Source organism: Aptenodytes patagonicus, chromosome 7 (assembly GCF_965638725.1).
Source record: "Aptenodytes patagonicus chromosome 7, bAptPat1.pri.cur, whole genome shotgun sequence".
NCBI classification, from domain to species: Eukaryota; Metazoa; Chordata; class Aves; order Sphenisciformes; family Spheniscidae; genus Aptenodytes; species Aptenodytes patagonicus.
In genome coordinates, this window is record NC_134955.1 from 44,098,369 (window position 1) to 44,112,074 (window position 13,706).

Sequence of the window (13,706 nt, forward strand, 5' to 3'; positions counted from 1 at the left end):
GACGGCGGGCGCGGACGGGGGTCCCGGGCGGTGGGCGCCACCGCAGCCCCCGCTGTGGGGTCTCTGCGTGGGCAATGGCGGCCATACGACGAAGCCTCTCACGAGCCGCTCATTAGGGGCAGCTTCGTGGCGGGCGGAGCATCCGCGTGCTCACCAGCAGATAAGGCGGCTGGTTAAAGCTTAACCCAAGCAGGCTGAGGAGGTGAGCGTTGGCCGGAGGAGGTGTTTTAGGGAAAGCCCTCGAAGTTTGTCCGACCCGTCTTCCGGGGGGGCACGGGAGAATGAAAGTCACCGCTCCCCAGGCGGGCTGCCCGAGGAGGAAGGCTCAGGGTTGCGGCTGCCGCAGAAAGGACGCACAGTCCGTCACCTCGACCTCCTCCATGCCTCCATGCCCTCCAAATGGCAGGTTGGGAGCCTGGGCAGCCACCGGGGCTGGCGCTGGCACTGTCTCCGGCGCGACAGTTGTGCACAGCGGCCCGCCATGAAGTAGGTCACCCCTGCCTGAAGGAGGCCCGCGTCCCTCTCCACCTTTTAGGCCTTTGCTGAAATAGGGTAGGAAGTGTCTTTTGGCTCCAAGCCATGTGGAAGCTTTGACGTGCCTGGGTTACAGGCACTGGGTTTGGCCGCCCCTTTAGTTGACGGTGAAGAAGCAGCACTCAGTTCAGTGCCGCGAGCTGCACTATTCCCTGTACACCAGCCAGATCACATCCAGCACTCGGCATTGGTGCGTGGTGTATATAAAACCTCTCAGAAATTAAGAGGTCCTTCTGCTGAGAGTCGTAAAATTTAATCAGTTCCAGTGGGAGTTGAACAACAAAATGCTGCTGGGAATAATTTGGACTTTGTTTCTGCAGTTAAACCAGAATTAATCTATGTAACTAGTCTTTCATATTTCCATGGTGTATGTGGAATGCACCTTGTGCATGTGACCATCCTTTTTTGTAAAATTGTAAGTATATTTTGTAAAATTAAGTCTGTCCCTTCTGTCCCTTTATTTTATAAACTATCAATTCATAAGGATTTAGGGGCCCCTGTAAATTGTTACGGTTTCACAGTGTTAGGGAATGCAGGAGGGAACTTTCCCGACTCCTCTTTTTTTTAAGTCTACTCCTAAATCCTACTCTTAGATGTATCATGAGCTCTGCATGCAGACCAGACCATGAACTAGTTTAACTAGAGTTATTTTGTTATCAGTTTAGGTGCTGTGGTGGGAACTGTCAAGTGGACACACTGAGAAACAAGGTGTAAATGTTATATTAGCACATTAACACAGGGTTTTAAAGGTATTTAGTCAAGTAGGTGTAAAAAGTGATCTAGATGAGCCAGGACAAGCTTTGTGCATAGACTAGTTTTAGCATTATTTGGAATTAAGTCCTTTTATCTGGAGTTTGCCTGTGTAGGAACTCTGCCTAATTCTCTATCAGATGACTGGTGTAAGTACATGCTTGTCCCACCAAAGGGAGATTTGCCTTGAAGTATCTGAAATATGTGATATAATATGCTTTCCTCCTATAGTATTAGTAAAGCTAAAAATCCAGCCCTATCAGCTGACTTACACGCTATTTTCTTCATACTTAAATGTAATTTAGCAATTCCTTTTAGATAGTGACAGTCATGTATTTCAAGACATAAATATTTTCCCCATTTGAGTATGTTCCAAAGCCTTTGCAAAACGTCTGTGAGAGGAAAAGCTCATTAGTGTGATTGAACTTCTAAAGAAGTTAAAAGTAGACTGAGCAGGAAGATGAAAAAGTATCCAGAAGGAGGGAATGTTACCCCCATAAGTTCAATCATACTAAAATTACTCTTTAGTTCATTATGAAACCTGATTATTTTTTCCTAATAAAAATAACGTGGATGAATATGATCTGTGATTTTTCTGAAGGAGTAAGTGAATACACACACACACAAGCCCCTTGTGGGCAGGATCTTTAGAGATCCAGTGGTGTTCAGTATGTCAAACCACTTGAGCAGCTGTAAGATCAGAACCTAAAGGCCTACAAGCAAGGATGCAGCACCTGGGAGGGTGATTACAGTAAAGTGAAAAATGCCTACATGGGTCCTATTGTAGTTACTATTTAAATAATCCTATCTGAACTTAACCATTGTACTAAAAAAATAATCAAGTCTTGCAGGTTACTTGCGCTTATGCAACTTGAAAACAAAATCTATCAGTTGAGCCAGGTCATTGGCACTACTCCAATAGTTCAAAACAGGTCTAGAGCCAGCTTAACTGCCTCGGCCATAACTATTTTCACTTCTCCAGAAGCAGCTCTGCAGGGCATAGGCCCACTGAGACAGCCTACACTTTCCTACTTCTGAACTCTGGCTCCCAGAACACAGGCAAAGAAACAAATGGCGTGGGCAGCAGGTACCCGCTCTGCACTGCCTCTCTGCCTCGGGAGCACTCCCCCTGGGCAAGGAGCAGCTGATTAATTCTTTAAACAACAAAACAAACCCCAAGATAGTTAAACAAAATGTTCACTCTACCTTTCCTTTTTTTTCCTTTTTTTTTTTTTAATTCTTCATCTTTGGAGATAGGATAGAATCAGCATTGAGAAACTATTATTTTTTTAATGTCAACTGATAGGGTTCGGGTATGTTTGCTTTTCCTTGGTCTCTAGTGAATCAGCCCAGGTATCATTTTAGAGTTCCTGTTGCTTGTTTTATACAAACATGCTCTCAAGCTTTTGTCTGGTGAGGAAGTAATGAGAATTTGTGGAGTAATAAAAAAGAGTCAACATTTTACAATGTTGAAAACTGTTAATAATCAACATCAAAAGGCTTTAATCTGTTGACAGTCATGTACTTGATTTATACAGCTGGCTGCCCTGCTGGCTCTTCTTTCAGGCTAACTGGAGGGTGCTCTGAGATATGTGTCTTCATACCGTGATAATTCCGGAAACATTGAGGTAGCAGCTATCCAAAGCAACGGGTTGAATCTGAAGGCCGGAGCAAGAAGTAGTCCAGGCAGTACGTTTGATTTTCCCAGGTTGATGTGAATGAATTAAGAGCAAAGGCACTGCCTCCAGGGGCAAAAAAAAAACCCCAACCCCAAAACAGAACAAAAAAAACAACTCTCTGTCTAGCAGTTGCCTAGAGCAAGGGGACAGAAATTTTGTTTTTGCGTTCCTGTTGCCTAGAGTCATGTAAAACCTTTGCCCTTTTACAACTAGCTACAAATCCTGGGGCTGACTCAGTATTACCCTGTGTGAGAAGGAACAGGAAAGAAAAGAGAGAAAGAGCCCTTTGGGGCTTTGAATGGGCCTGAGGGCCAAGCACAGGGTTTGGGAACAAGAAATTGCTTACTGTCTGTTTATTTACAAAGACTTTAGAGGAAGGGCTAGAGCTGGTACTACCCCTTTGTCCTCCTGATAGACACCCTAATTCAAAGACTCCAATAATAACTTCTAAAGCCAGGAAGAAAATGTTATTTTCCCCTTTTAAGACAATCAGATGTTTAGTGGGAGGAACACTCAATGTGCATCTATGAGATAGGTGATGCCAGTTATGAGGAAAAGAGGACTTCACACCCTCAAACTAAACTAGTTTGGTTGCCAGTACAGTAAGCAGCCTAAACAGTACAGAGGTAGGTTCATAGTCATTTAAAGTGTAGTAGGTAACACATAAAAAGCTTTATCTAGAGATACCATAAACTTGCAGGGCTTGCTTAGCAAAATGAAATGATGGCTAAGGTTCTCCAAACGCGGGCTAGTCTCTTTCCAGGTTTGACTGAGAGGGGAACAGAACGAGGACACCTGAAAGAGATGCTGATTTCAGCCAGTTTAAAGCTGCTTCACTGGCATAAGTGATTATCACATCCTGTCCTCTGTTTCTGCAGGTGCATGAAACTCCGTTTCAAAGAAGGATTTTCACCAGTACCATATTTTGGAAGGTCAGGCAGCAACAGCGATGAAACATGACAGCCAAAAAATTAAAAGGCAACACAGGTACCTGTTTGAAAGTACTCTTTTCATCATTTCAGTACTCACCTTCTCCTAATTTGCTCCATCTCCTTATCGCTTCGCGTGAACTTTGTCTCATTAAAAGATAAGAAAAAGATTATGCACCAAATGATTCAGCTGACTCCCTATTCTGACACTCTGCAAGGAAAGTGGTGTATAAATGTTATTTGTACAAGGTGAATTTCACCTTGCTTTTCACCGCCCGATTTCAAAAATATTAGATTTATAACATTTCTGTTAATGTTGCCCTTTTCAGCTTGTTGGGGCTTTTTTTATATCTTTGAACACTTTACAGTTTCCTAGAATTTCTAGTTCCAGAATAATTTAGTGCTAGTATTACTTTAAGTCCATCCTTATCAATCAGAAAGACAGCACAGCGTCAGACTGTTATATCCAGTTTTACAGCAGTAGTGTACATCAAAAGTTAGCTTGCTCTGATGTTATAAAAAGTTTTCGAGGGAGAAAGAAGTCACAGTTCCTTGGGATATTTATAGTATTTAAGAATGCTTTTAAGTAACTTGTAATGGCAGATGCCATCGGGTACTCTGTCATAAGTGGTTTTCTTATTCATAACAAGTAATGCATATTATGGTACGTTTCAAGCTAGGCCCACATTAAACTTTGTAGAAAAAATAAAGACCACGTCTGTATTACTGTATGAATTCCATTTGGATTTTGTTAATGCCACATTGTATTTTGATTTTTGTTTTGAATAGAGCTCATAAGTGGGGTTTTTAGCCACCAATTTGGTAGTATAACACATGCTGGACTTCAGTGGATTATGTTTAAAGCTCCAACATGGGTATCGATGGCACACGCTGAATGGTGTTACCATGGGGTAGAAAATGGACTTGTTACAACAGGACTAACCTTTGAATGGCTTGGGCAAGAGGCCGGCGGAGTGAGATTCCTGCTCTTCCAAGTGCTGACCCCTTTCTCCCTTTCACAGGAGGCTACCTCCTCCCACCTCTACTATGCAGCCTCTCCCCAGGAGTGCATTCTCTTCCCCCAGGGTACGTGGTTGTGGATTGCTGCCCCAGCAAACAGGGGGATGGCTACAGCACATCCTGGCATGGTTAGAGGAGCAAGAGGGACTTGGAGGACCACTGGGAACTCAGAAGGGCTGGGATACCAGTTCTGGGATCGAAACAAGCTCCACTGCTCCAGAAGGATCCCAGATGTGGAGCTAACAGTTGGCAATGCACTAGAATGACAGACTTAGGAATTAATGACCTGTAAGTGATAGGATCAATTCACAACACAGTAAGTCTTCCTAGAACAGGACCAGGCCACATTCTGACGAAGATTGCCAAATTTGACCAGATTTAATGTTTCATTCAGGCTTCTCCAGGCTAGAAAGCTCCACTCCCTTGGAAATGACAGTGGCTTCTCACACTACATGTGTGAGGCTCATAGCACTACTACAAGAGTTTTTACCTTCTTTCAAACAACACATTTCTGTCCTGTATGCGCGAGTCCCACTTACTGTTTCTGGCCTTACCTTTGCTTCCAGTCCTGATCTCTTCCAACTGCTGCTCTTAATCATCCGGTCATAAACGTCCCTTTTAACACGTATTCTCAGCTGCCAGCTTGCTTTTCTTCTTCTAGAATGGCTGTGGTCATTGATTATTCAAAGTTATGCTGTAATTGGCAAGTAACAAGCGATTTCACAGCAGTTTAAAAACTTCCAAGAAAATAAAGTTGGAACTTCAGGGACATGTAGATAAAAATATTTACAGTCGTTGTTAAATAGGTTAAAAAGGAGGTCATTCTTCTTTTTATTTCTTCTCTTTCCTCTGCCATTTAACATCATGTGTGAGGTTTTCCCTTTTGTTAAGTTACATAGCTGCCTTAATCAGCACTTCTCTCCCTTCTCGTAAAAACCAAAGAAACTGGACTGGGAGCTGCTCACATGTTCTCAGTTGAGACCTCTAGTCCAAACGCCATCTTAAGCACTGTTAGTATGATCCTCACTGGGAAGATGTAGTTCTGCTGATTTCTGGATTTTTTCCCTTGTTTTTTGTTTTAATACTTTTATGTAGAACTAAGCAGGTAAGTCTCTGCGTGGTGTGCCTCGACACGCTACTTGAGTCACTCTGGCTTTGTTGAAGGACTGAATTGACACCCATCTTGGTTTACTGCTCTATTCGTAGCTGCCGAGTCCTGCCTACCACAATCGTTCCACAGCCTCATAACTCAACAACCTGTCCCTTTTCCTGTCAACACCGCATTTCTCTAAAGAATGCTGTTGACCAAACAAATACCTGCAGAGAGGATGAGACTGCTGTTGCATGTGTAGCTTTTGTAAAAAGTCAATCATCTGCTGAGGTGATGAGAATTTGGGGAATTCTGTGCTATAACTACACAGTTGTTTATACTACATATATGGCTTGCTTGTAGACAAAGCCAGCACTCAGGAGACTTCAGCATACAGCGAGAAATATAAATAGGAGATATTTAATTCTGTCCTAGTGAATTATGTACCAGACACAGACACTGGGTATTCTGAGGATTATTTCTGAAAAGTCGAGTGTTCGAGTCCTACACCATTCCTAAATGCCCTAAGTGAAGCAGGGGCTGAAAGAAGAAAAGACAGATTCCAGTGGCAAAGGAAATTTTTATATTGCTGCTAGCCTACAGTTTTCAGTTACTGCCTTTAATTATTCTTGAATTGTATCATATTAGGCATGGCTTATTCAGGTGTTTCTCAAGGGCAACAAGTGTTTTGTTTCAGCAAAGTGTAAGGGTTACCGAAAGAGTGACTCCCAGCAAGTAATAATTCAGTACAGAAATGTAGATTTCATTCAGAGGAAACTATTTTTAAGATGTGTCATCACCGACAGAACAGACTTTGGTTGGTATAAGCTAGTTATTAATGGCTTTCTGATGTTAGGCACGGTATAGGTCTGAATGTGATTAAGTTAGCAGGAATTCTGCCACTCTTTGGTGACAATGACGTTGAGTCCTGAACTGAAAAATAGGAACATCGTAGCAAGAGAGTAGCTATTCTGAATAATTCAGTTAAAACATTAGAAAATTTCAGGGTAAATGGAAAAAGCAGACCTCAGCATGAGTGATTAAAAAGGAACTACAGTTGTTAAGGTCTAATTATTATGCAAAGATTGAGAAGCTTAAAAAATCCCTAATGTTGCAGTTTACCATTATCAGCCTTTTAAGTACCTTATTTTTAGGTGATGGCATGATTAACATCTAACTATGAAGGCAGCTCGAATTCCTTATAATACTACTTTAGCTGTTAGTAATACTGTCAGCCCTAGCAGAATCCCTAAACCTAGTTTTCAGCATATTAGTACAGGAATAATTTGCTTCTCAACTGTTACTTTGAAACATACTGATTTTTCAGCCTACACATGTTTTTACTTGTTTGTGATCTTATCTTATTCAAATTTCAGAACCACACAATTCACCACTAAGATAAAGAATGCAAAATCATCCACCCAGTTTGGCTTCAGACAAACAAATGCAACTCCACACAAACAAAGGGAGTTGTATCCAAGCATTATTTGCCTGTGTTCTTAATATTTCAATACTCTGTGGAAGAAAGCAAGTTGGGTAACAAGCTGTTTTGACTTCGTATCCAGTACACTTTCAGGTTTCTCTAGTCTCCAAAGCCAAGAATCCAGTCTAAAGATGCCACAAAGCTTCAGCATGCTTAAGGCAAGGCAGTGCCGTGCTTTTTTTCGATCTTTGTTGCCATACTTTGGAATAAAATAAAAGTTTTGCTGTAGATAAAAAGAAAAGCATGTCTGAGACATAACCTAAATCTTCTACGCCTATTCCATATATGATTTATTCTCAGAGGAAGGAACCTTGGGCTGGAGCTGGTTAGATTTGCTTTTTCTGCTGAAACAAGCTCTGAGCTTGAAGCGTTTCATTGGAAGCACCCTGCTTTGATGAACTTTGAGCAATCAAAGCTGAAGCCAAGCTCCCCAAAATGGGGCACTGCACCGGCTGGGTCTGCGGTCTCCGACCCACTGGCAAATGGTTTGTGGAGACTCAGCATCCAAATCATCCATCTCGATACCGGCTGACACAACTTCCTCAAAAGGCAATTTGTGACTTTTCCAGGAAAAGCTCAAGCCTCACAAGTGTGGATGTTGGCATGTGACTGTTGCTCTTGCTATCATGTAGGAAACGGGGTCAGCTTTGTAGAGAGCAGCCTCTTGACTGCTCTGGGTTATTAAACTGGCAGCTGGAAAGCAAGCCTCCCGCAGCCCCAGAAACCTCCTCCTGAGAGTTAGCAAGCTTGAACTCCAGCCCTGTGAAGGACTGCACTTTCTAGCTAAGTAAAACCCTTTTTGATTCCTTGTCTTTTAGTGCGGTTTCATTTTGGAGCGACTTGTTTGTCCCCATCAGTACCAGGGAGGACAGGACCTGACTTTTTGAATAACTTTTGTTTGTCCCCAGCAGGACTTGACACTTCTTACCCATGTTATGCAAGGCTGTCCTACCCTACGTGTGACAGAACTGTTTGGCAAGACCTGCCACGACCTTTCTTTACAGACAGGGCCGCTCTTTCAATCCTGACTGAATGGAAACTGTTTGCCAATTTGTGTGTGTGTTTTATTTTAATTTCCTCTGCACAGATCTGGAGAGTGCCTGCCTATAAATACCTGCTTATAGGGTGCTTGAGGAACCACTGTTTTCTCCAGGGTCTAGATTGTGTTTTCAAGTCGTATCTTGCCATGGAAACAGACAGGTAATGAAGGATCTGAATTGGATTTCTCTGCATCAACATCTCAGTCATTCATTCAACCAGGTGGCAAACCCTCGTTACAAAATAAAGGCCGCAATCCAAAATGAAGGCTACAGTAAAAGCAGTAAAACCCCCCAAAACCAAAGGGTTCACAGTTTAATAGAGATAAGCAATCTTTTCCAAATCAAAATAAGCAGTGCAGTGATACCTACCGAATATGATAAGGAAATTTTCGAGTCTATAAAAAGTTTTCCAGTCAATTCTGAATGCGTTTCAGACTGGCCTATGAATTAAAAAATGTATATTAAAACACAGACCAGAATGTGTGACTGAATTCTGATTCAGTCTTTGCAACTGCATTCCAGACATCATAGAATGATTTTCAAGATGTTATTCAAAGCAATGGAATATGTATTTTAAAGTAAGCTTAATCTTGCCCAGATTTTGCACAAAATCATTTGGAAATGTGTGCTATTGCAATTTTTTATTACACCTTAATCTGTTACAGTATTCAAAAAAGCTTAAAGGCTATGATCCTGCAAATATCAGCATTAACTTTAATAAAACTACCAGCACGTTATTAGAGGCTGCTAAATACCAAGAATTAATAAATGAAAGTTTTCTTAAAAGTCTTTGCTGAACCAATACAAAACTATGTCAGCATTAACAATAAAATTGTTCAGATTTTTCAGGATGCTGTTGAAATTACCATGAATTTCTGAATATACAGATCAATCAAAACAACCAGTCAAAAAAATGAAGGTTTTGGGAAAGACCAGACCTTTCTTGACAATATACCACACTGAAATGCCTAGAACCCCTGCAATGGATGTAAAAAATTTTCCGTGGTACATCTCTCTGTGCTCTTGATCAGAACAAGAGACAAAGAGTATTCCCAAAAAATTCACCATGTGTTTGACAGCCCTTAGTGAAGACTGAAGAGACTTTAGAAATCTGAATTTGTCCAGGCAGAGCACACATTTTCTATCAGCATTAGTAAACCTTGTAATAATAAGTCTCATTGCATTATTTTAAAGATTATTTGAGAAACTTGATCTGTGATAGTAGTTTACAGTACTGTCATTCCTGGGTAGGAATTACTAATTGCTCGGTGCTGTTAATATACATCAGCTAACTGGAAAGTGTTGTGGAGATCAGAGAGAATGTCAGTAGAGAAACAATTTTCTTATCTTTTGCTTTGCTTAGCCCTTTTCCCTCTTTTGTGCAAAAGAGTAGTAGTAACATTTCGTTCCTTACCCTCATTACTCCACGGAATTATTATTTTGTGTCTGATCATCATTCAGCGCAATTTGTACCTCGCTCATGACGCTGGCCCAGTAAAAGGGTGGTAGGAGCATTCTGCCAGAAGATGAGGGAAAAGAGCTATAGAAGGACTACCTAAATGAAAATGTTTGAAAGTCAAAGGGAGGGCACATGTTTGACTTCACAAAAGAAAATGCTGGTTTCTGTTGCAACGTTGGTTACACAATCACATAAGGTTTTATTTTTAAAAGCAAGTAAAAAAATTATAGTGCATCAGCTCCTCGACTGGTGTAAATCAACATGGTTTTATTGACTTTGATGGAGCTATGTCGATTTATACCAGATGAGGATTTGGCCCACTGTATGGAGATATTTTTATTTCTCTTCTCACTCTATCAGTTAAGGAAAGGGTAACAATCAGCAAGCTGGAAGCAATTATGTGTGTGTGAGGAGGGGGTAGTTTCATAATAGCTAACTTGATATTATTTCCTGTAAAATGCATCAGGAGAATAGAGCCTGGAGCCTGCTGACCAGTTTGTTTTTTAAAGAAATATTTGTTCAAATCTGTTTATAATGATTTGTCAAATGATGGGCAGACTCGGCTCAAGCACTTGCCTTCCACTGACACCAGAGGTGGCAGTTCTGGTGCTGACAGGGCACCGAGTGGCAGCTGGCAAGGAAGACCCAGGCAAAATTTGGCTTTCCCTTGCACCCGCGGAAATCTGGAGTAATTCTACCAAAATCAGTGGAAATATTCTCTATTTACAACAGTGTGCCTAAAAGCAAAATTTGGCAGAGTTTTCAACTGAGCATTTATAAGCTGTTTCTGGCAGCAAATAAGAATGGGGGAGGGGAAGATTATTCATTGCAGATGCTTTGTAAGATTAACAGAGGCTTTCTGGTGACAATAAAATCTACTAACATAGTCACTTTTGGAAAATGCTTTTTAAAATGTGATTTGAGGGAGTTTTCTGTCATCCTTTAATTCTTAGAGCATTTCATGGTGGTAAAAAGTGCTAACCGAGACCTCAAGTGAGATGATCTAAATTGTTCTCTTTACCGTGGCGAGGCAGATGAGTCCCGACCTGCGATACCAAGTGAGCAAAAGCAATTGATGCGAAGCTAAGATTTCTAAGAAATCATTTTGGATAAATGCATTTCATAAGGTTCAGCTTTAATTATTGTTAAGCAGCCACACATTGACAAGGGAGCTGAAGACAAACTAGTCACAACTAAAATAAATTGAAACATTTATCAAATTATTTTTAAGTTATAATGCAGATTATTCTGAAGTACCCACACTAGCACTATTAACACTAAAGTATTCCAACCAGCTCTCGCAATATAGCTCACTCATCTGTTATCTTTGCTCTCAGGGATGATTTAAACATATTTTTGTAATGTTTTTAACTTACAAATATCATTAAAATTACTTCACGCCCTGTTAGAGTGGATGCAGTTATACTAGGCTAACGGTGCTTCTATCACTGTAGCTTGTACCCGTATGGCTACCTCTTTCCAACTTATCTACAGTTAAATTAATCCCAAAAATGGCATGTAGGTGAACCCTTAAGCATTAGCAGACAACTCATAAAAGACCGGAGAATACGTGGTTCAGAAATTATTCTGGAAAGATGCATAAATGCAGTTCCTGCCCTGACTACTGAGAGCCCCATGGAGCTGCGCAGCCCTTCTTCCCGGCGCCGGCCCTCTCCAGCCCTACCTGCTGTCTTTCCCTGAGAAAGGTCAGGTAGCCTATTAATCATGCTCTTGTCTTTGATTTGCGGTATACATACGTCCACTGCTTCCTGGATCCTTTCGAAGCAAGGAACAATGAACAACTTTCCAAGGAAAGAGTGGGTTTGCTTATTTTGGGATTCTTTTTTTAATAGCTCAAATACAACCTCCTTAAAACCAACATAAGATAAGGCACCGTTTCAGCTAGGGCAGGTGACAGCGTTCTGACATTGAATTTAAATCCAGTTTCCCATAGTGAATATGTAACTTTAGGTATAAGCCACCAGTTTTTTTTATTCTGTATGTATGTCACAATGCATCTTTCACCAGTTTTGTTACTCAGCTTTTCAGCTACTCATAGAAATTCATGGGGTGTTTTTTCCCAGTAAGTTTCAAATGTATATGCTGTTCTGCACTGGAAAAGACAACTGCAGGGTCATTATCATAACATAGAAATAGAATCATAACATAGAATGGAAAAACAAATGCAGTATTGTAACCAGCACTACCTCTTGATTGATTGAATTTCTACAGTTATGTGGATTGTATAAAATAATTATTCTATTTTTTATAAATACACACACCCAGATCCTTTTTACTATTTAATATATTGCACAAAACATAACAGCTTACAGACAGTATTCCTAGAATCAATACCACAAAATCAATTCACACTAAGAATAATTTAAAAAGGATGAGAAAACTTTGAGCATGACACATCAGTGAAATGAAGGTAGGCTCTTTTCATTATTTTTCTGCTTAGGTTTTAGATCTTTACAGAAAAAAAATGATTAAAAGATCATTTTCAAATCTGGTGTGCACTGTGAAGATGATGTCCCAGCTAATTTTGATGTGGACAGAGATTATGACTGAAGTCAGGAATACACAGAAGATTAAATCCTAAACCGTAACCCTGTTTTCATAGAAACGTATTAAGGAAACAAAATAGAATGACATACCTAAACCAAAGCATTTCTAAGTAAGGCATCTTACTTAGATCTGTCAGATTTTTCCATGAGATGTAGGCAGTGTAAGATGTGCTGTGACAGTATTTGAGATTGTTGTGTTTTAGTATTGCTCAGCTTTCAGGGTAAGGGTGGTCCAAAGCCTGAAGATGAATTTCAGGGACAAGCTGAGCAGCAGCCAGGTAAAAGGTTAATATTACAGTAACTACCAGTTCATACGTGTCAGCTAATCTTTAACTTGAGAAAACACTGGACGAGGTCATCATTAAACCAAGTGAAGCTTGAATATATGAATGAATTTGAGTTTGGTGTCAAACTACATAGAGGATCAGGTGTTACACCAATATCTGATCCTATACATACTACTGGAGTTAGTGCTTAGCACAGCAGAACTTCAGGCTGTAAGCACAAGTTCTCATAGGCAATATCTGCAGGATGCGGTGCATCCCTGTTTGGTCTTGATCAGGGACCAAGATAATCCTGTCACCAGACAGAACTGAAGTCTGCTGAGAGATCTCTGAAAGGCACCTCTCAGGGTCCTGCAGGAACCCACGCTAATCACTTGCTGCTTTATTTACTCACTGTTACCCAGGCACAGGAGGGAAGGGACCCAAGTACCAGCTGAAACCCCTGGCCGGGCAGGACTAGGGTTAAAACTGACAAACTACCACAAGTTCCTTTCCAAGTGCTCTAGCCTGATCTGAGAAGAAATATTAATCACATCTCTACTGTCTAAAATACAGCTCAGCTATTCTGAGGTACATATTTAAGGTTCTGGAAGCCTCCTAAGGTTTTTGGTGGGTTGTTTTGGGTTTTTGTCGGTTTTTTTTTTTTTACTACACGTGTAGTTAATTGGTTTACCAGTTGGAAATATATCTTTGGAAGCAAGAGGCACCCACCTCTTTTTGATCATCGTGTTCCCATAGATATTACAGAGACTGGAAGAAATAGGGCTGGAGGGGATCTCTGAAGGTCATCTAATCCATCCTCCGTTCTAAGGCAGGTTGAAACAGCAAAGATCAAATTGCTGGAATATCTTCACTCACATTATCTGTTTCC